Genomic DNA, 22,669 nt, shown 5'->3' with positions numbered 1-22,669 from the left:
TGTCACAAATTATGTTCTTATCCTCAGTAAGAAGACCATATTTGTGGCTACTCCCGAATCATTAAATACCTACAAATTCCAAGTGAACAACCAAACTTGCAAATAACTTCACAATCTTTTTTCATTTGTGATAACATCCTATCCATAATTTTTAAATGTTATGTATACATGTATAATCATCTAGAATTAAGGTTGAATTCTACTCAAAAATAAGGAGAAGGACCTAATGAGTCACCATTTTGAATCATGTCTTCTATATGATGTTGTCCCACAGAAAAGCCAGGACAACTCTCAAATATGGGGCAAAATTCTTGATAGATATCAATTTTAGCTTTTGAACAGGGCAATTACCTTAGGCCCCACAGGAACCCCCTGGGTTTACTCACTGGCTTATAGGGATAAATTACACTGCATAACTGCTGTGTCACTGGTGAAGGACAGGTCCAAAGCATTAATTTCAACCCACAACTTCCAGAAGTCCAACACTTTAGACTCCTTAGCTTTGTCAAAGAGATCCTGTCACTCCCTTTGTCATATAAATCTAACTGAGGTCTCCAGTGTTTACATACTGCTAAGCAAGCAAAGAAATCTGAACATACATCTTCAAACAATCTGATAATATGAAATCTGATGGATTATGGAAAGCAGTACTTGTGAAAGACACAAGAAGATAAGATTTCTCTGGGAAAAAAAAGACAAGAACAGTGAGTAATATCTTTGTCAATAGCTACTGGGCACATAACAAATCAAGTGAGTCTGCTTGTAGTTTAAGATCAGCCCTGAGAATTTAAATGAGTTTTGCTCAGGGAATTTGAGCATGCCTGAAAAGTTTTGCAGTTTTTAAATCAGCAGATCAGAAATTTGCACTGCACAAAATTCTGCCCTGCTCTGGAGTTGTAGGTATCTGGGTGTCTAAGTCTGTTACATGCTATGGCTTCCATGGTCTGGGATGCAGTTATGACTACCTTAGAAAAGTACAAAGGGCAGAGGGTTTATGACCCTCCCTGGTGTGTCTTTTCTAATATACATTCAGGTATATATTCAGGTGTAATCAAATCAACCCTCTCTTGAAACCAGAAAATGGAGGATTCAACAAGTTCAAGGAGAATTTAAGGGGAGAGGAGAACAAAAGCTGAACTGAAGGTGATGTCTAGCAGTCCAACAGTTTTACCTTCAGCTACATGCTCGGGGATGGTAGTATCAAAAGTACTGGCTCCTTGTTACCTCAGTGGAGCTCCACTGCCTTCCACTGCACCCCTGCTCTCCCTGCACACACACTGGGGACTGAAGTCCAGCTGTGGCCTGCCACCAGACCAAGCCAATGCTCAGTGGATGGCTGAAGAGGCCAATTTAATTCATTAAAACTGCAGAAAAAATATCTAGCAAATCTCCTCAAAAATACTAATTTTTTTGCAAGGTCAGCATATTGACCCTGTTTATTGTGTGATCAGATGAGTGTCAGAGTGGTGCAAAGGAAGAAAACATCAAGCATCAGAGAGCAGATACAGAAAGGGAAGGAACAAAGTAAGTGGGAAAGGGACTGACACCTCCTGCTTTTACTGGAAGCAAGCCCTTAGTTTAGTTTAAGTGTAATGTGAAACTGTACCCTGGGTGTATATAAACACTGACTAAGTGCTCTGCTACGTAAGGAAGGTACTCAGGGCACCTCTTGCAGAGAATGACCAATCTGCTTCTCATAAGACTGATTTTTCAGGCCTTCTGCTGATTCAAATGGGCATCACTGCACCAAATTCTGATTATAGGTGGTTTATAAAGCCATGTTTTTAAAATCATACCCAGCACAGTAAGAATTGAAGAGGACTGTTAGAGAATAAGGTACTGAAGGAGAAGATCACTGTTATTCTCTGCACACCTAGACAGGAGTCATGGCCCTATGTCTGAAAAAACACCACTCTAGAAAAAAAAAAAACAATTGTATTTGAGAATAATTTTTGCTGATATACTGTGCAAGACCCTTGTTTATGTTCTACTGGAGTTCTACAGAGATTGGCAAAATTTGAACTCCATACCTGAGGATAATGGTGTCAGATCATGATGATTCTTTCTGTTATTCTCTTTCAGATCAAGAGATGAAATAAAGGCTGGAGCCAGTGAAGTCAACATGAGATCTGTCCCCGCCAAGTTTGCAGGATCAGTCCATATGTTTCACAGGATGAGAAATGGTAACATCGTGACGATGCCACAGGTGAGAAATCTGAAGTGTAAATCTGGTGGCATAGGCTGCATTGGAGACAACTCACAGGATCACTGTCGTTGGTGATACTAAATGCATTTCCCCTTTATAATCTGTAAACTACATATTATTTCAGAAGCAAAAGAAAGTGTACAAGCAGGACGAGGGTAGGGTCAAGCTATATGACTGTAATATGCATGTTGAAAATGAAAGGGTTTGTCTGTTTTAATATAGCTCTGTGATAAAAAAAAAAAAAAAAAAAAAAAAAAAAGATTATACCAGTGAGTTCTACTTTCACAAAATATTTATTAAAAGCTGTCTACATACCAAATATTTAGGAATGTAAAAATCCATGGTTTTTTTTTCAGGTCGACACCTAACTTCACTCCAAACCTTGGACTGAGCACTAACAGTCTATGCTGACTGAAAATATGGGGATGTGTAGTAATTAAATAAACCCCTGATTTGTCTTCATCTTCATATAATGTACAGGTTTTGAGGATCAGATCCATAAGAGGACAAAGGAGCCACAGCACCAGGTGTCGCAATGCTCAGCCTGTATGAGCCCTGCAGTGTAGTGATTGATTAGGCTCCAGGTTTGTATGGCACTTGGGGGAGGTAAGCTGGGAAAAATGAAATAAACCACTGCCAGTAAGTAGGGTAGGAGCTGTGTAAACTGCCCAGCAGAAAATGCTGGTTTTAATCGATATTCATTGACCCATAGGAAATGACAGTAACTTGGTAATACAGTGTCTGGTAGCTCAGCTGGGGTCTGTGTGCTAATTAATAGCTATTTTACATGGACACTTAGAACACTGGTAGATATTGGAGGTCTCTGCTCCAGGTACCCAACAGCCGGGGAGAAGCAGAAGTGCAGCAGAGTGAAGAAGGAACTTCTGTCACTGACCTTCAAGCAAATGACTTCATATTTATATTATTTACTTTGAAAACATTGGGTGGTTTCATTGTTTTAATGTATGTTAGTCTGGTTTTCTGTGCTGAAAATCAATCACAACTTGTTAGTGTGACCTGGAGGAACTCAAAAGCAGAATTTTCCTAACTCATCTTTCATGATTTTGTTAACAGTGACCGAAGAACATCGCAGTCATTTCCACATCTTCTTTACTGCTTTGGTAATGCCCATCTTGTATAACTTATCTATCAATTTCTACATTAAGCAGTGCCTAATTTATTACATCCTCTAAGATGAGATCCATCATGTTTCCTTTGATGATAAAATTTACTTTCTGATAAAAGTAAAATACCAAACATTTCTACAGTGATGATCCTGGAAAATCCATATTGCATCACATTACATTTTCTGTTCACTTTAAAGTCTTTAATAATTAACATCTGTCTATGTATTGTAATACTCCTGTGTAATCTTAATATCAGGCTACAGTTTCTTCAGGTATTCAATTTTATTTTTTTCTGAAATCATAGAATCATAGAATGGCTGGGGTTGTAAGGGACGATTATGTTCATCTAGTTCCATCCCCCCTGCCTTGAGCAGGGATGCCACCCACCAGATCAGGTTGCACAAGGTCCCATCCAACCTGGCCCTGAGCACTTCCAGGGATGCACCATCCCATCTGTACTGTATGTGCTGCTCTCCAAGCAGGCAGGACACACACAGATTTATTTAGAATATCGTCTTTTTCGTTTATCAGCTCTTCAGAACGATAAGATAAAAATTATTGTATGCCTTCACCAACCATTTACCATGTTGAGTAAATACTGTCACCATCTGTTGGGCAGTCTGCTTTCCAAATCCTCTTTGTCATAACCAGTCTTCTCTTTACCCTCACTTGCTATACTATCATCATTGTTGAAACGTGCTAGCTGGCATAACAGAACACAACTAAGCAGTGCCCTTACTAGCAGGACATTCTCCATTCAGTCTGGGAATTCCAGAGTGCCCCAAAGTGTCGTGGGGTTTCTGGTGGGAATTCTGGTCAGATTTTTCTCTAACAATAGTCATAATATTTCTGCCCATATTCAAACTCTACCATGGATATTTATAGCAGAATCTGATTACCATTGCTATTCAGGAGAAGGGCTTTTTCATCTTACTCTTTTCCTCGCTTTCCCCCAAAAATATTTAGACCCAGGACAATCTGTTTTATATTTTATCTATACTTGTTTTCTGACCAGCTTTTACATAGTAAGTTTAACTAAAAATCATAAAAATTGGTTTTGTATTAAAAAATAAAGTCAAACTGTCACCACATAATGCATTTACTACACCTTAACTGAAGGAGTTGCATAAATGGCGTGCCAGCTTTTCTCTGATGCCTCCATGAGTTTGTCAATGAAAGCCAAGGAGATCTGGGGCTGCTCTGCTCTTAAAACTGGGCTTCAAATTTCCTTGTTTCTCCACTGCTGAATCATTGATTTGTTGATACCCAATCTTGAGCCAAAATCCACCATGATCTCATTTTGATTCACAAATCAACTGGCAAATTGGGTTCTTTCTGGGAATACTTGTGCATGGCCTTCCCTTTGTTTCTGAAGTGCAAAAATAATTGTTCCATCTCATTAGCACACAAAGTGAACAGAAGTGGAGAAACCTGGAAGGACCTTTCAGCTTTGAAATGTATTCACTGTTTCTATGGGGAAAATCAGAAACAAATCTAGATTGGTCTTTCTTAGTCATTCATTCAGTATTGGACCTGTGCTCCTATCCAAGCCTAAATGTCAGAGACAGAAAATAATGAACATGCAAATAAATTTCAAAAACTCACATTTTATTTTATGCTCTCCTACAGCACCATTTTGAATTAGAAACACACTTTAAACCATTAACCTATTTAATTTTGTAAAGATAGTTCTATAATACACAAAAAACATTACAGAAATATTTCTTAAATTTTTAAAACTAATTTCCAAGCTAATATGAAAGTTATTACTTGAAGCTTAATATTATCATATGCACCTGTAAAGGTTGGTCAATTACAAGTTACCCATAAACCCTTTTTTGTTATTTTAACATCATAAATAGTAATCTGGCATTAAATATTTGTGATCTGGGCCAGTAACCTTTTTCAGTCTCACAGGACTTTTTTTAATTAAACTATATCTTTGTCCCATGTCTATAATCCTCTCTTTGACATTTTATATACAAGACACCTTGCTGCAAAAAGGTCAAGCAGTACAGTTATAAATGGAAAAGAGATTAAAAGTATTCTCAAGCCACAGTGATCTAAAAGAGAGTTAAATATGGAGTGTTCTTCACAGGCTTCCTTAGATGAGTTAAGAGGAAACCCTGTTGGCAGATTTTTATTATAAGAACACCAAAGCAAATGAAAATTATTTGACAAAAATTAATAATGCACAATTTTAATTTGCATATTGGAATAATTATCTCTAAAAAAACCCTATAGGGTTTTGTCTCCATAAAACTTTTATGTATACTATTGCCAAATGCAGCTTATGTGTTTATATAAATTTTCCTTTTAACATAGTTTTATTGTGAAAATAAAACCCCAAAACAACTACAGTAACATGTTGCTACAGTTAATTACATCTTTTCTCTCCCCCCCTCTTTTTTCTTTTCCTGCAAAAGAAATGTGATGGAAATAAACTGCTCCTTCCTGGAAAGTATGTAAGAAATTCAAGAATGGGAAATGGCAAGAGATATTGCAGGAGCCAGTGTAAGTCAGAGAAGAGTAGTCATAAAGTAGTGTAAGTAAACATATCCACAGTACCAGTGAGTGGCTTCTTTATTTTTATCAGAACATTAAGCAGAAATTGAAGGAACATTTTTCCCTAATATTCTCCAGCTGGCATATTTTGACCTCAACTTGCTCACTCTATGCCACACTGGAATAGCTTTAATGGTGTATGTGGGTACAACTAAACAATACATTACTTGTAATGTCTTAAGTAACCTAGCAAAGCATGGTACCCAATTGCTGAAATGCTGTTCTGTATCTTTCAGAGTCTACTTTGTTACCCCCAAGAGGCCAAACCCTGATCTGGAAACTCTTTACTGCTAATTTCTTTCCATCAGTTTTATGTAGTCCAGTGAAATAAGTGTATTTCTTCAAAGTCTGTGTCATCAGAGTGCCTGTTGTTTAGATGCAAATGCTGGAAACAGCGTGGTTTGCAATGACCCTGAGCTCTCTGTTGCAGTTTTGTAGAGTCTTTAGAGTGTGTTTTCAAATGGTCCACTGACTGACTTACATAGAAAAGAGGGGTTTTACACCATCTGTTTAAAGCTGTCTGAGGCATCTAACCGAGGTGTGATGCAGAGTATCTAAGTTTAGGGACTGTTTCCTGTAGTCTCTTTTCACAGATGTCTGATCAGTGAGCCTAAATTAGTGGAATTAGTGGGGATACCCAAAAGATCCCAGTATTAGCAGCCGTAGTATTTGTGGGGACAGCAAAGCCAGGGTTGCTATACTTTCATTACAGATCTAAATTTACATCAGAGTGATGCTATTAGAAACCTTAGGTGAAATATGAGCTTCAGTCCTGCTGTTTCTTTCTTCCTTTCTGCCACTTTAATCTGTGTTTGCCCTAAATTAAAGGCTACTTACTGTTTCCAATTTCTTTCCCCTATTAGGAGATAGCATAAAGTAACCAAACTGTTGGTATCCAACAAATCCAGCTCCTGTCCAAAGAAACAAGACACCTTGTTTGTAGAATGTCATATCTGACAGGACTAGATTAGCAGCTCCAAGCCTGTTGACTCAGTCTTATTAGATCTGTGTGCTAATGAAATAAACAACTGAAAGAGAATCCATGTCAATTTATAAGGTAAAAACTTGCCAGTAGTGCAAATTGTAACAAATGTGAAGCTAAAGTACACATTACTGTGAAGATGCAGAGTGATGAGCAGGGCACCCTACCCACATGCACAGAGCCTTACTACACATATGAAATCCTATCTGCTCACTTGTGTACAGCATTTGCTGTTTTCAGCTGTTCAAAATAAAAGCAAGCTTGTGGCTGTCACACTCCACATACCTCTAGGGCAGCTCCTGCAGGATGAGGGAGCTCCATTACAAAGGGCACACTCCAGAGCTTGGGCTTTGGGCTTGGCATACTGTGAGACTCTCCACCTCATCTATCCCTTCCTTACATGACAGTCTGATGAGTCTGGCAGTCCCACAACTCATGTTTTTTATCAGCTTTCATAAAGCAACATACATTAGAAATCTGTAAGGGGAAAACAAATAGCATTAAATATTTTATTACTCAAAGAGTTTTTCCACTGGAAAAGATAACTGTAAATGTATTTTAGGCATATTGCGGATATTGCAAGGGTCCAGAATTGTTTTAAAAACAACAGGTCCATCCACCTAAGACTAGAGTTATATGTGACATTTTAGTCCACCTAAAAGCAAGCTGTTATGAAAAGTATCTAATTTTTACCATTCTTCCAGTCTTCATTTGTCCTGGCTTTGGCACATGCTCACTTCTGGAGCATGTGCCAATGCAGGAGACACACCTGGCCTCCATCTTCCACTCCGAGAGGTCTCAGGACTGAGTCACTTCTGACAGCCCCACACAGAGGTCTCAGATAAGCCCAAGACTATCTCAAATTGCACTATGTTTTGGCAACTTATTTTATGAGTTTTACTGGGGTTTATGTACACAGGTCATGTGTCAACACCTATATGTAGATGTCTGAATCTCAAAGCAAATCTCATCCTGAAAGCTCAGCTCATTTCTTATAGGTGTCAAGTGCCATTTTAGAGCTACCACAGTATCTCAGACACCTATATGGGGGTACCACATATAACACAAGATATATGAAAGATATCTGTGCCCTCTTGCAATGACAGCTGGAATCAAAAAGGACCTCTGAGACAGCACTCACTCTTATTTAGTTAAGTGAATTGAGACCTGAGCTGTTCAGAGTCAAAAGTAATCCCTTTGAAAGGAATTGTCTCAATATGTAGCAGCCTAAACAGCATTCACAAGTGGGGGTTTTTGTTTGTTTGTTTGTTTGTTTGGGGGCTTTTGTCGAGACCCTTTTTCTTCAACTAAATTATGTAGTCATCTCTTTCTCTTACCTCCATACCCACAAATGGGTGAATATCCATACTTTGCTCATCAGCTTCAAACTCATGCACCCCCAGCCTATGATCCCTCATTTTCTTTTGTAGAAAAAGGCTGCTCAAGGCATATCTATCCTTGGTGGGCTGTGGCCAAAAAGCTGGCAGTAAAATGCCCTCATACCTCAAGAAAATCTGTTACTAAACTTGCTTTTTTATAATTTCTTAAAGAAACTGTTTTGTTTTCACACGGCTTTAAAAGAAGACATGGAGAAAATGCAAGGGAAAAGGAAAGACATAAGTCAAGCTGACATATTCAGAGAGGCTTCAAGGACATACTGTACACACCCCTGAGGTTGTCCACCTTGATTTATCCACAGAGAATCTGCCATTTGGAACTAGAAATATAGAAACACTACAAGAAGCACAATAGGGGAAACAAAGAGTATATTACTTTCTTAATCACTGCTGTCTCTTATTTGAAATTAAGGCATGTATGAAATTCATATACGTTTTTCCCCTCCATGGAATTCAAACTATATTGCCTATGTGATAAAAATTACTTTCCTACAATAATTTACTTTCCCATTCACATCAATATTCATACCCTAGTGTACAGCTTTAAACAGATTTTTCCATTGCATCTGTCCACAGAGCAAACAAATCTTTATGCATGTTCTTCAATTAACTTTACTGGAGCAGACTCCATTAACATGTAAATGAAAAAGTCACTCTGGCCTGGTCTACAATGCCCTAGAAAGTTTCACTGGCCTATTTGGTTACAACATGAAGAAATCACACCTTTAATAAACACAATTAAACTGACAAAAGCCTTAGCATGGTGTGGTTATACTAAGAACTAATTTAAATTACTATTGTCTCCTCTCTTTGCAAGTAGGAACATCTCAGTTGTACAAGAAAACATTAAAGCTTAGTTACTTATACTTTCATAGCTTAGCAACAAGAATAGTCCATAAATGTAACAAAGCTGCAATTCTTCTTTCTGAAGATTAGCAAAAGCTATAAAAGTTCACTTTAAGCTAGCATTGAGGTTGTTATGATGTTGAAAGTTATGTTGTTCTACATTCACTGTTGTCAATAATCAGTGGGAACTATAGTTACTGTTTTGATAAACAGTATTACAGACTTAACTGTGATTACAGTAAGCAAGCTACCACATGCCAAAACATCTTTCTGCTAATGAAAAAAAAATCATGCAAAATGCTGGATTTAGCTGCAAAGCACTTTTTAGCATCAATCCAGTCCTTTCACGGGTGACTATAGGTTATGAGAGAGCTCGGAATCCAAAACTGTTTTTGAAATATTTTCCAGCTAGTAATTCACTGTATATAGTTTTGCATATTATCCCTAATGATTTAATGAGCTACAGAATAAGCCTTTCTCCATTATTCATCAGGATTTTCACAATCTTTCTCTCTGCAAAATTCTCCGACAATATAATATCACTAGCAAAGTAAACATCCTCCCCAAAAGGGGTATTTCTTTCATGAAAAAAGGCCAGAGTTAGTATTAAGCTAACTGCAATTATGAGGAAAAGCACAAGAACATCCTGAATGTTTGGCTTGAAGATGTTTGCTGGTATTTTTGCCTTCTTTTTTGGAACAAAACTATCTCCACCAAAATTTTCCAAAAATCTGACCTATTCCCTCCTTTAGTAATAGTGTTCCTGCAGATTGAAGTTTATTTCTAAAATCTGAGCCCAACAGCTGTGTTGTCCTTCTGTGCAGTACACCCCTCTGGATGCAATGAGGAGTGAGTATTCTCCTTGTGTTCTCCAGACCTGCATGCACTCCACAGCTCAAGGGTCCACCTGGGAAGAGCTGGGCTCTCCTGAAGATTGCTGCAGGTGTTGGCAATGGTTTGGGGTTTTTTTCTTTTTTTTTAAGTGATACAGCTCTCCTGGCAGAGCAAGAATTTGCCTGAAAAAAAATATTATCCTTCCTGACGATCGTTTGTGGATTTAAAGCATGTTAAATCTTGAGTCACTCAGACAGGCTGCCTGATGACTACTCACAAACCTTATCCCATCCACCAACTTGGTTTTGGTACATGACAGAACTTTTTGTTCTCAGTGTGCTGTCATTATTTTCCAACAGTCCTTGGCAAGGGACATTTTTAGAAGAATTTGCAAGTCAAGATAAATTATACCTACTAGTATTCCTCACAAAGTATCTGTGGTTTCCTTCCTGAATTTTTGTGTGTTTGGAAAAATAAAAATTACACCCAGAGAAAATATAAAGATCAATTAAAAACGTACCATATATTTATAGCACTAATACCTAGGTAGTTTTAAAAAGGTTCTTTAATGGCTGATTATGAAAATGGTTTTGGACAATTTCAGTAGTTATAAAGCACTGTTCCTTCTTCTCTAATTCCCAAGGTCATCCTTTGTTCTTTCTTTCCTTAGATAAAAATCAATCCTCAGGAATGGCTCCTGCTATTAGAGGTATATTGCATATTTTAGTTAGTAGTTCAGCTACTTTTTGTGTTTGCCTTTTAAAACTCTCAAATGAATATTATCCAGCCCCAGGGATTTTCTACCATTAACTTTATCTAGTTGCTAAAATGCCTCATATTCAGAGGCCACTTTCTCTGACAATGCCTCATCTGTAAAAATTAACCTTGAGTTAGAAATGTCTGCTTCACACTCATTAGTGCAGACTGATTACAAAGAATTCATGTAATTTCTTCACAATCTCTTCATCCATTTTAATTATGACTTTAGTTGTCCAATTGACCTAGGTACTTATTTAGCATATTCTTCCTGATACAGTTAAAGAATTTCTGTTTGTTTTAATGTGTTTTGACTGTTAGCCTTTAAAAAAAATTAATCAAAAATTATAATTCATTCTATCAAAAAAAAATTTTTTTCCTCATGAGAAGCCCAGCTGTTTACAAGAAGATTGATATCTGTTTTTCCTTTTGCATAAATTTCTTAAGAGGAGTGTTAAGCAGGCAACCCATTAGATACTAAGGGACGCTGCCCACCACTGACATTTTTGGTTCAGGTCAGTACTAGGATGAATTCTGGGGGCTGAAAATAGAATCATTACGTGGGCAAAAACAATCCTTTTTGTCCACACTATCCAGCAAGATGCATCAGCATTAGGAAATGTGCTGGATCCCATCTGGATCCAGGTACTACCTGCAGAGTATTCTGTGAAAGCTGGCTTCTCTAAGTGCACAAGTCATGTTTCCATTTGATTAATTTTCTTGTTTTCCCTTTCCTAAATAATTTTTCTGTACAGTTTAAGAATCAACTCTTTCCTCTTGAGTTTGTGTATTCTGACATCAATCCAAAACAAAAAGACAAAGGCTTACTGGATTTGCTCATTGTATATTCTATGATAAATTTTAAATCCTTTGCCAAAAGAGGTAGTCTGAGTGGTCCCTGTAGAGACCCAGAAATGTCCTCATGTCTGATAGGTTTTAAGAGAGAAATTCTGCATTGTTAAATGAGATTGCATAAAAGGAGTAAAACCCATCTTTTTTTTGTAAACTTAACTATTGCAGAATGCCCTGAAGAAGGTTGTCTTTTTAAAAAATTTTCTTCATGAAATTGTATCTTAGTCAGCATTTCTGAGAGATCCAATTCCCAAGCCATTCCTACTTTGTCTTGATTGCACACCATTGAATAAGGTTTCATAATAGTTTGGGACACTTCTTAATTGTGCAATAGAATTATACAGGTTAAGGTATTCTAACATTTTGTTCTTTTAGAAATTAGAATGCTGAGGCATTATATTTCCAGAACTGCTTGACGTGTCTCTAAACACAGACACATAATACACATATATGATACCATAATGCCTACAGTAACTATTCAAGAATATATCATCCCTACACGTTCCACAGGGACTGTTTTTGTTTCAAAATAGTTCCCCTGCAGCTCTTGATTTTTTTTCCTTCATGCAGCACACATAACTTTATTATGTTGAGGTTTTAATGGTGTCTCAAGGTTGTTGTCAGTTTTAAGAAGAAATTTTTGAGATACCCAAAGTCAATGCTTTTCATTTTTATCTTATTCTGGTTATTTGGTCTCTATTGTGTAACAACAGGAGACACTTCTGTACTTGGGATTTGAGTATTCGTGCTCTCTTACGTGTGAAGACAGTTTGTGAATTAAAAGAAAACAACTCAATGAAATAATTTAAATTTTATTTAATAGCCGCATCTAATTGATAGCTACTGAGAAGCCAAGACCTATAATTTTAAACATAAAAGTTAGCCTGGCTTAGCTGCTTAAAGAAAATTATATGGGAGCCACACTTGAGCAGGGAGCTAAAGATTGTGGTGGCTGAGCTGTGTTTCCACGTCCCCAGGTGCAAGAACAGTCACAAAGTGTTTGAATCAGCCTCAGAGGCACACAAAGCCTTTATAGGTGTAGCTCTTTTCGTGAGTGTCTTCTCACCAAGAAGGTGAAAATATGAATTGATACCTTACCCATCCTTTTAGACCACCAGTCCCAAATCTGTTGTTAGCTGGGGTCCAATTCTGCCAGCCCTTTGAGCAGTTCCTTGGTGCACACACAGAACCATTGGACTCAATGTGACTAATTGTGCAGTGAAGTACTAATCAGGTTGAATAATGGCAGCAGAATAGGGCCCTCGGTAATAAGAATTAATCATACGAGATCTTAGAAACTGATTTTTTCATTGTACAGCTGAGCTGAGAGAACAGATGAAAGTAAAAGAGACAATACTCAGGAGCATAGTTACTGATAAATAATTACAACAAGGACATTATAATTATTTAATTAAAATTTGTGCATGGGGAGAGATTATGAGTCTTTCAGCTTGCTGCCTCATTTAGATGATACTAGTCATTAACCAATTTTGCTGTAGTCAGCTACTAAATGTCCATACAGCCTGCCTTATTTTTTAAAACTCTTCAATCAGCAAAACTGGCTGCATGCACTGTGTAATGCTACTGAAGAAAAGAGTGCCACACTTAGTAATATAATTAAAGGCAGTATCGACTTTTTAAAGGAAACTTGTACTTTAATTAATCAAGATCATCAAATAAACAGGAACAAAAGAGTGTTTATCTCTGCTTTGGAAGTTATTAATTAGTGAACCACACAGAGAGCACTGTGGAGTTGACAATGGGTCTGTAATTCTTCCCACTGAAGTTATTTTGTTCCTTCCCTTAATACCATTTTCTTCTGTTTTTTTTTGGCGGGGGGGGGGGAATATAAACATCACAGACATATAATGTGTCAGAAAAGTGGTAGCTACAGCACAATAAAAACATATTTTCAAGATCATCTTCCCCAGAAGCTTCTTTAGATCTGCTAATTTTCTAGCTCAAGGCTGTCTTTAGAAGCAATTTCCCAGCATGTTTTTCTGTAGCTTGCTGCCTGAATTTGCACCCTTAAAGCAGGCATTTTGCAACCAGCTTCATCATTCTTCCAGCTGGCAGATATTTTATTTCTTCTTATGTTTTCCCTCAGTTTCCAGCTGGTAGGTATTCTAACACCTCTAGTGTTTTCCCTCAGTTTTTAGCTTCCCATTGCCAAACAGATGGCATGTTCTCACATTTACACAACAAATCCTAAGGTTCTTTCAGTTATACCAATATACAATAGGAGTGACACTTCTGCAACTGAGAGATCCAGGCTGGGTAAAATAGGTATTTGCAATGGAAAAAATGAAGCCCACAAACTTAAGATATAAACATACAAAATACACAGAATTTAATATGAACATACAAAATACACAGAATTTAATATGACTCACAGAATTTAACATGACTAAAAGAAAAGAACTTCAGAAATTATTGTATAACTACTGTAGAATAGCATCACCATTTTGTGAGCTTTTAGAAACACACTGTTGTGGGGTTAGCAGTAATTTGACACCTTTTGTTTACCTTATGTTCTAGAAGACCTCCCAATATGAACTTATGTACTCTAATAATCCTGTAACACTGAAACAGAGCCATTTAAGTCTATGGTGCAAAAGAATGCTGAATGTAGGTGTGTAAAATTATTTTGGATTTTCAGGAGAAACAGCACATCCAGAACAAAACCAACAGATGCCCTTAGCCACCTGGCTGAAAAATTTTAGATGGGATCATCGCACAAGGGCAACTTTCGCTTCCTGAGCTGAAAGACTAACATGCTAAGGTAAAAAGCAAGAAAAAATGGGAATGTAAACAACAAAAGAATCTATTTAAATCCCATGGATCAGGTTCCTCTTAAAAATGTTTGACTGGTAAGCATGAAATATACTGTTTTGACTCTAAAACAAGCAGAAAGAGAAATAAAGCAAAAAAGCTCCAAGAAACTTCAGTGTATTCAGCAGAAAAACAGAAAAAAAAAAAGACTGTCAAATTCTGTATTTCAGTAATAGTTGATCCATGATAGTCAAGTATCAGAACAATTGATAGCAATCAAGGATAATTGTAGTTAGTCAATTGATATTAAAGAGATATACCTCTTCAGGTTTTTGCTGTTTTCTCAAATTTGTTTTCTCTAATTTGAAGTTTTCTCTTCAAATTTGAATTCTCAAATTTCTTCTCATGAAGAAATTAGGCTACCTGTAAAAAAACCTGATTATAACATGTCACAGAATCACAGAATTGTTTAGGTTGGAAAAGACCTCTAAGATCCTCAAGTCCATCCATTAACTCAGCACTGCCAAGTCAATCACTAAACCATGTTCCTAAGTGCCATATCCACAAGCCTTCAAAATGCCAGTGCCCAATTTTTTTCTTAACCACCTTAAAAGTTAAGAGCCTTTGTATTCAGCAGTGCTCTAGAATAATGTATGAACTGTATCCTGTAACATACTCAATATTAAGTGCAAGTGTTGAAGAGAGCCCTCATTTACTCTAAGATCACTATTTCTTCTCAAAAACTTTTACTTTTTACTTTCTGAACAAACAAAAAAGTTCTGTTTAGTTCCCCGTGAAACTATTTTTCAAAACAGCTATTAATCATTCTAAATCAGTATTTATAATTTCCATTCTAACATTGCCAACACAATGATCAAATATAAGAATTTCCTCTATAAAGAAACCCAACTCTATTATGACACCAGGCTACTAAAGGAGGAGGGAAGTCTGCAGTTGTACAGTCTGGCACGTCTAAACTCAAGTTTGTTCCATGACAACTTGACTCAATTTCTTGAACATCTTGTTTGATAACAGTAGGACTTAGTGCCAATAAATTACACAGTGATTTCTTTTTTTTTCCTGACAAATTTTACTGTTTCTTTGGTATGTAAAACTTTCCCATATAGTGGTCATTTGAAGGTGCATCCTAAATGAAGATCTTTGATTTATCCTGTCTGAGCCATATGATTAAAGCTCTGCTGAAATCTGCCATAATTTTTTTTTTTTTTGCTTTGGTTTGGTTTTTTTGTTTGTTTGGTTTTTTTGGCTAAGAATGAAGAGTTTTCAGTAATTCATAAAGGAAGTTTATGTATACATGAGAGCACAGTTTTTGTTACTTGAACTAAATGCCCTCTGTTTCAATGCTATTATCACACTCCATCCAGCCTTCTCATGAGTGGTTTTTAATGCAGCATGAACTCTTGTGAGAGCAGAGAATGCACCTGTGCATGAACTTGCATGAACAATATTTGCTTGGGAGATTGAACGCTCTCCTTGGACATGTGCTTTATTCAAAGGTTATTGTGGGCTTAACTGCAAAATCTTCAATATCCCCTAGGGAAATGCTGAAGGGTGGGGACAGTGTTTCAGGCTGTGCATTCGTCATGTACTGAACACTATTGATAGAAGATGCTGTTTCTCTTCAAAATGCAATTTTCAGAACCTTTTTTGAGATAAATAAATCCTCAGCAATTAAGATAAGTCTCACTTCCAAAACACCACAGGAAACAATAGGGACACAAGCTTTCTCTTTTCTTTTTTTAACTCAGGCATTCATAGTTTAAATTCACATCATGTCCTAAGGAAACATATTATTCAAGTTATGACAGAGGGCAGTGGAACATTTTGATTCCATCTGTGTAGACTGGTTATATATTCTTGGAGCCAGAGAAAGCATAACTTTATATGTGTGTGACTTAGTGGTTAGGACACTAAATGCCCAAGGACATTAGAAGATGACATTAGAGGTGGAGAAAACTGTTCTGATGAGTATTTTACCTAAAGATATCTGACAATCCAGTAGTTATGAAAGTGTCTTGGGAAATGAAAGTTCACATCCCCTTAGACAAATCTGAGTGTATGTTTCCCACATGGCAAATGACTACAGAAAGCACTGAGCTCTTGGGAAGACCATTTCAAGCAGGATTTTTTTTCAGAGCCATATTAATTAGATTTGATCTAACAGTGTCTAATAAATCATGCTCTGAAGAGGAGCTGCATGGAGAACCATTCAAGGGCCAGGCATGAAAGAAATGTCAGGCTGCACTACAGCTGATCATGGGGAAAAGCCAAACAGCAAATATACAAGAAATTCTACTGGAGAAACTGCCAGTGTTTATGATTCTCATACTTCCCAGGTTATTGAGCAGGCTAGAGGAAAAAAAAAGAAGACCTAGAGCTTAATTTCAGCTTTAGGTTTTTAACCCTACCCAAAACTATTTTTCTGATCTTGCCACTAAAACTTTGCCTTAAAGAAATGAATACATGCAATGTATGTAATAACACTGGTGAGTAACTTGACCAGAAAACAAATACACCAAAATCTTTCTAGGAAAATTGTCACTCTTGCATGAAAGCTGAGATGGTCACAAAAGTAATCATCCAGTGCTGCTGCCAGTAGGTTAATTGACAGAGTAGTGTTTTATTGAGTTTATTTTGATTTAGAAATATATCACATTTAATTCAGGCTCACAAAAGCCATGAGTTATTTCTTCTCATAATAGACAAGCTGCTAACAAATTGCTGCTGATGGCAGACTAATGATTCACTGATAACATGCTCCAATATCTGCCAGTTTCCCAGCTATTCCAAACCTCTGAGACTTACATGCCTAGAAGTCCTCTTCATTTTACTGTAGTGAAATCACCCTTGCACGTTCCGCTTTTCTCAATACATGTGTTTAGTTCTCATGATTTCTAGTGCTTCTTGTGCAGAGTTTCAAATTTCTTTTCCAGTTTTCTCTGAAGACATTGTACTTCAAAAACATTTCCTACTCTTGATGTGAAGTATCCATTGGAATGCCTGAAAAATATGCTAAGGTGAATAAAAATTATTTTTTTAGCTTCAGATGCTACTCAGAGGTCTTCTTCCTTTGTGGTGAGCTCCTAATTTATTTCCTCTTTTCCCAGCTGGCAGTCTAGACTACATACCTCTCCAAGGCAATCACACACCAGCAAGCCACCACTGCTGTGTGAATTAGTTCATCTCCTTTGCAACAGCAGTCATACATACCCTTTGCTCTACATCCCATGGCAAGGGCAGCCATGAGCTGAATAACCAGAAGCTGGACTGTGTAACACCATGGACATGTGAAGCAGAGCAGAGCCAGCTCATGGGCCACGCTGTAAATTTGCTCCACTTCATCTAGTCTACCTTCATCATGCAGAGCACAGACAAAGTTTCACATCCTGCCTGCATCTTGTGTGAGAAAAGAATGGGGCACTCTTCCTCTCCAGTTTATTGCATTCCTGAGGTGGGCTTGCTTCACAGTATTGCTAATGTTCTCTTGTCTTATTTGAAAATACACAAGTGGCCAATGAAAGCACAGCCCTTTTGGGCACCAATCCAAAGCAATATCAAGCCTCCTGTTCACTTCCCAGAGGGGAATGCCACAGTAATTAAAATTAGTCACACATACAAGATGAGTGGATAAGAGTGAGAATAAAGCTAAAGAAAATGAATTAATTGGAAGAAAAGTGCAGCTAGACAGTGAAAACTAAACAGAGAGAAAAATGATCATTTTTATGCAGCTTGGCAGCATCAGTGACCAGAAAATATACAATTATGTGAGTGGCATTCAAGCACTACAACTAGAGAACGGTAGAGCTAGTGATCAACTGGACGTCCTTGACCAGCTGGTTTCAGGAGCCTCTGGACTGCAGGCAGAGAACTTTTCCAGGGCTACATAAATTCAAACGAAGAAACATAATTGAAAATATATTCTTCAGTATAATTGCTTCTGCCTTAAAACGTGCATGGTCAAATTTCAAGAAAAATGAGGGATGCTTGAGACAAGATTCTTCTACTACTGATTACTGATACTAGACTTAATGGTCTTTCTCTACTATGCTTAAGCATATAACAGTTTACTAACTTTTATCAGTTATCTAACTTTTATCAGTCCCACTTCTCTTAACAATTTGTGGAGGGGACAAACACATGGAAGATAGTAGACATAAGGGGATATTTCTAGGCAGTCTAGGAGCAGACTGAAGTTTTGCAAGTTAGTCTGCCAGGTACACGACCCTTGTATCAGTTAAACTTCTGGTAACTTCATACTCATACTGTGTCCCTTCTAGTAAGATTTTGCTGGTGTCACACAATGACAGGACTGAAAAGAAGCTACAGCCTGCTAAGGAAAAAGACCATCAGTGATTCTAGAAATGCTTTTCCTTTTCATTTTCTACTTTATTGAATGTATTAAATTTAGCAAGGTTCCATACTTGTTTGAACCTTCATTTCCCCAAGGTAAACCATGACAAAAACTGCATAGACAGTGTAGACCACCCCAGCATGTAAGGAAGCAGTCATCAAAGCAAAGCAAAGCACCAAAGCAATTGCTGCAGGTGGCTGGGTAGGCCAGGGAGGAAGCACATGCCTCTGAGAGGGGAATGTGGCCAGAGCCTTTGCCTGAGTCATCTGCAGCATGAAGTTCTCATCTTTTGGCAATGGCAACTAAGCTTTGTTCACGGACTGGCAAGACAGTTGCTTAGGAATCTTATTTCAAATTTCTAGGTGATTACTGTATTACCCATTATACTTGGAGCCTAGATTTACACAGTCTTTGAGCATGCATGGAAGCTTATTAAAATTAATTTTTCCCCTAAGGATTTCTTCATTCTGCTTTTTCACACACACTCATCATGAGAGAAATGGCTCTTCAAAACTCATGTTTTTTGTCATAATAATTGGTTCACACCTCTTGGCAACTTTTCACACCATGTGTAAAGTACTGTTTCATTAAGGTTCATTAAGAGACAATATTTTCATTACAGTGTAAATCATAAAAGTGCCTGAAAATTGTTTTTAATGTTAATCATGTTGTCTCATTCATGGAGAAACATAACTCTATATGCAATCACACACAGAGACAGAGAAACAAATTTGCAATTCACTCTTGGAACTTAAGTGATAAGGTAACAATTATTAAATTAAATATTTAATCCTGATTGACAATAGGACACAATAAAATAACTTACATTGCATAGCTAGAAAAAAATTGTTTCTTAAAAAACCCTTAAATTTCTATTAGAAATTCATCATAAAGTAAAATTAAATTGTGCATCACACTTTATTAGACCTGCATATTCCTGAATTGTTTTTATGATACAATACTTCTTTCTGTTTAAATGAATATTTAATTTCTTCTTTTAGGAGAAAAGAGAACTCAAGAGTTAAATTGCTAACATAAAGGTCTGGTTTTGATTACACCTGATGTATTTACAGAATACTAAATAGAAGAGTAACAGAAAGATCTACTGGGCAGTTCTTGCTTTATTTCAGGTGGGGGAGTCTGTCTGTGATCAAGCCTCATCTACAAATAGTGAGAAGCATCTAGAGTTTTACCTCCAGAACAGACTAATGACCAAGATGCCTCTAAATTTTTCAATTTCATTGTGACTGAAATTGGTTTTTTTTCACAATTATCACCCTCAGTACACATCACAAGAGTGTTCAGCAAAGGAGGTGTTATATGTACTTTCTTGTTTTGAAGTTGAGAGATGTTATGCCCAAACACAGTGCTCAGAACCAGGAAGCATTATTGACCAGTGAACATTGTACACAGCAAATGGCTGCTCGTGAGCTGCTCTGGATGTGTGACTCTTATCACCAGGACCTGTTACCTAGGAAACAAAATGTGCTTACGGACAAGGTATGAGTTCCTTCAGAGCTTCCCTTTCCACTAACACTCTCAGACATTTGGGCACTTTGGTCCAATACTTGTGATATACCCTTGTCTGAATATCATCAAAACCACAGTCATACAACTGGTTGGATTGGCTAGACTGGTCTTATTCACACAAAAAAGAATTTTTGTTAAGATAAACCATCTTTTATCCATTATTTTTTCCTTGATAGGGTGACTGTGATGCGTACATACTTGTAAGTTACCAGAAAAAGATGTCATGGAAAAGATTAAAATATGTAGGTATCATTAAATTAATCATTCTTTTGACAAACATTGATACCAAAATCCGTGGTAAATTTATAAATTTTTTAAAAAATTATATTGGGTCATACAGCTGATTTTCCAGTCCTGAGATTAGGGACTTTTTGGGCAAGTATCCCAAGATTTTACCTGTTGTGCAAGTCTTCCTGCCTTTGCATATGTACATAATTCAGCTGCAGTTTGCTGTGGAGGTAGTGGTCCTTACATGCTTGTTTTCCCCAGAAGGTTACGTGTTGGTGGCAAAGATGGCACTGAATTTTCAAAATATTCAACTCTAGGAAGACAAATGTTGAGGATTATCTTTACATCTGAAGTTAGCAGGAAAGTTTTCTTAGAACTGACGAAGAATAGTAAATCTGTAATTTGGGATATACAGATGCAAAACTATATGCAAATATGTAAAGCCACATGTGAAATGAAGTTGCTAAAAATTGCTATATTTCCTGGCCATTAACCTTGAGGCTTGTACTAGCATCTAAAAAGTTAATTTTGAGGGTTCTTGAGTACATCCTGGGCAGTATCTCTCTTCATAGCAGGGTAGTTGGAAGTAAATTATTTTTAAGGTTGCTTCCAATCCATTCTGTGACTCTGATACTTCATCTGATAGATATGAAGATGTTAACAAATGAGTGTTGAGATGCTATGACCAAATGATTCAGAATAAATCCAGACCTGATCACTCTCTTTGCTGAGACTTTCATAAATCATTAAATGCAGTAAACTGGCTGGTTTTTAACACAAGATAATTTCTGAGAGTGAAGGAAGATATTAGACATCTATCACTACAGCAAAAGGACAAAGGAAGATCTGAAACAAAAATACAAGATGGAGCTGAGAGCATATGCCAGTGATGAATGTGTATGTCAATAACCTAAGGTTTAGAAATCCTCAAAAGAATTGTTTGTACCAAAAATAAGAAAAAATGTCAGAAAATTTAGCTCTAAATATAAAAACCATTACAGTGATGTCCAGAATGAGACATTCTGCTCACATTAGTCTCCTTGAAGAAGTTTTTTATTATTAGCTATAGCAAGCAGCTCTTCAGACTATATTTGTTGTGCAAATTGGCTTATTTTTCTTTGTGGGCATTTCATAAAAGAAAAAAGCCACATTTTTCTTGCTCTTCTTTAGTCAATTAAGCATTCTTTTTCTTCTTTCATCTGTAACGAACTAATTCTGCAACCAAGCATTATAATTCTGTAAAAAATCAACCGCCTAGTTATCATTAGGCAAATCTCAAATATACATGTCTTTGGACTAGAGTCCTTTTGTTTACATGAAAAGGGGATGGACAACTTGGCAGGAAGATACAACACTTCTTCTAAGGCTCTGTACAGTGAGGTGCTGTAAGAGCAATGTTCTGGAGCATACCTTTTTGTGGGAAAAGAGCAGAGGAAAAGATCTCAAGGCAGAAGGGTTAGGAAGTCTGTATAACTTAAGCTGTCAATGGTCAGAGACCTACAATTAACCTATTGACTGAAATTGGGGTTTTGTGTTTAGAAAATATGTTGTCATGATTTTTGTAAGAAATGAGCTGTTACTAATTTACTGACTTGAATTTTCAATTTTCTATATTTTGCAGAGATTTTTTGTTGGGAAACAATGCACAGAAATCAATCCAGTGACTTCCAGAGCATTGAAGTACTCCAGACTGTGGGGGTTATGATCCCAGCAGCAGAAGGAACCTCTTGTTTTGCTTTGTCTTGTTTTGTTTTAACTGCTCACCTCTGGCAGAACTAGAAGTATTTATTTTCTGTCTTCACACTGTGAGTTCAGCAGGAGCTTAATTACCAGCTAGCATATTGTGATTGTCCAAGGAGTATCAGAAATGAGCAAATACATCAAGGTTTCCACCACGGCTCAGGAGTAACAGCTGCAGTCACTCACCAGCCTCAACTGTCAGCTCCATCTTCCTCCTGCATAAAAATAAACATTTCCCCCACAATAAAGTCTTTTTATAAAAGCAATAAAACAACTCAAGGGAGCATTGTTATCATGAGCTAATCACCCCCTTAGGGAATTAGAGGCACTTAGCTGCATCTAGAGCTTCAACACCTGAGGGGCTGTGATTATTTCATGATAACCAACAAGGCATGACAGACTGGGAGGTTAATTAGATAATATTCAAACTTGGTAATATTGAGTTTGAAGATTTCTTTTGAA

General features: G+C 37.1%; 1 long non-coding RNA gene across 1 annotated transcript; it reads left to right on the top strand.

Annotated features, from left to right (window-relative positions):
• Nucleotides 1-2,092: 2,092 nt before the first annotated feature.
• On the top strand, nt 2,093-22,438 carry LOC146443342 (uncharacterized). Its single transcript, XR_014856019.1, has 3 exons — nt 2,093-2,206; nt 2,687-2,790; nt 22,089-22,438. It is a non-coding gene; the product is annotated as an uncharacterized LOC146443342 (long non-coding RNA).
• Nucleotides 22,439-22,669: the final 231 nt, after the last annotated feature.

The sequence above is a fragment of the Lichenostomus cassidix genome, chromosome 1Aa (genome assembly GCF_008360975.1).
Source record: "Lichenostomus cassidix isolate B80296 chromosome 1Aa, HeHo_3.0, whole genome shotgun sequence".
In the NCBI taxonomy this organism is placed as follows: Eukaryota; Metazoa; Chordata; class Aves; order Passeriformes; family Meliphagidae; genus Lichenostomus; species Lichenostomus cassidix.
The sequence above is the reverse complement of the archived record's forward strand: the minus strand, read 5'-3'. Positions and strand labels throughout refer to the sequence as shown.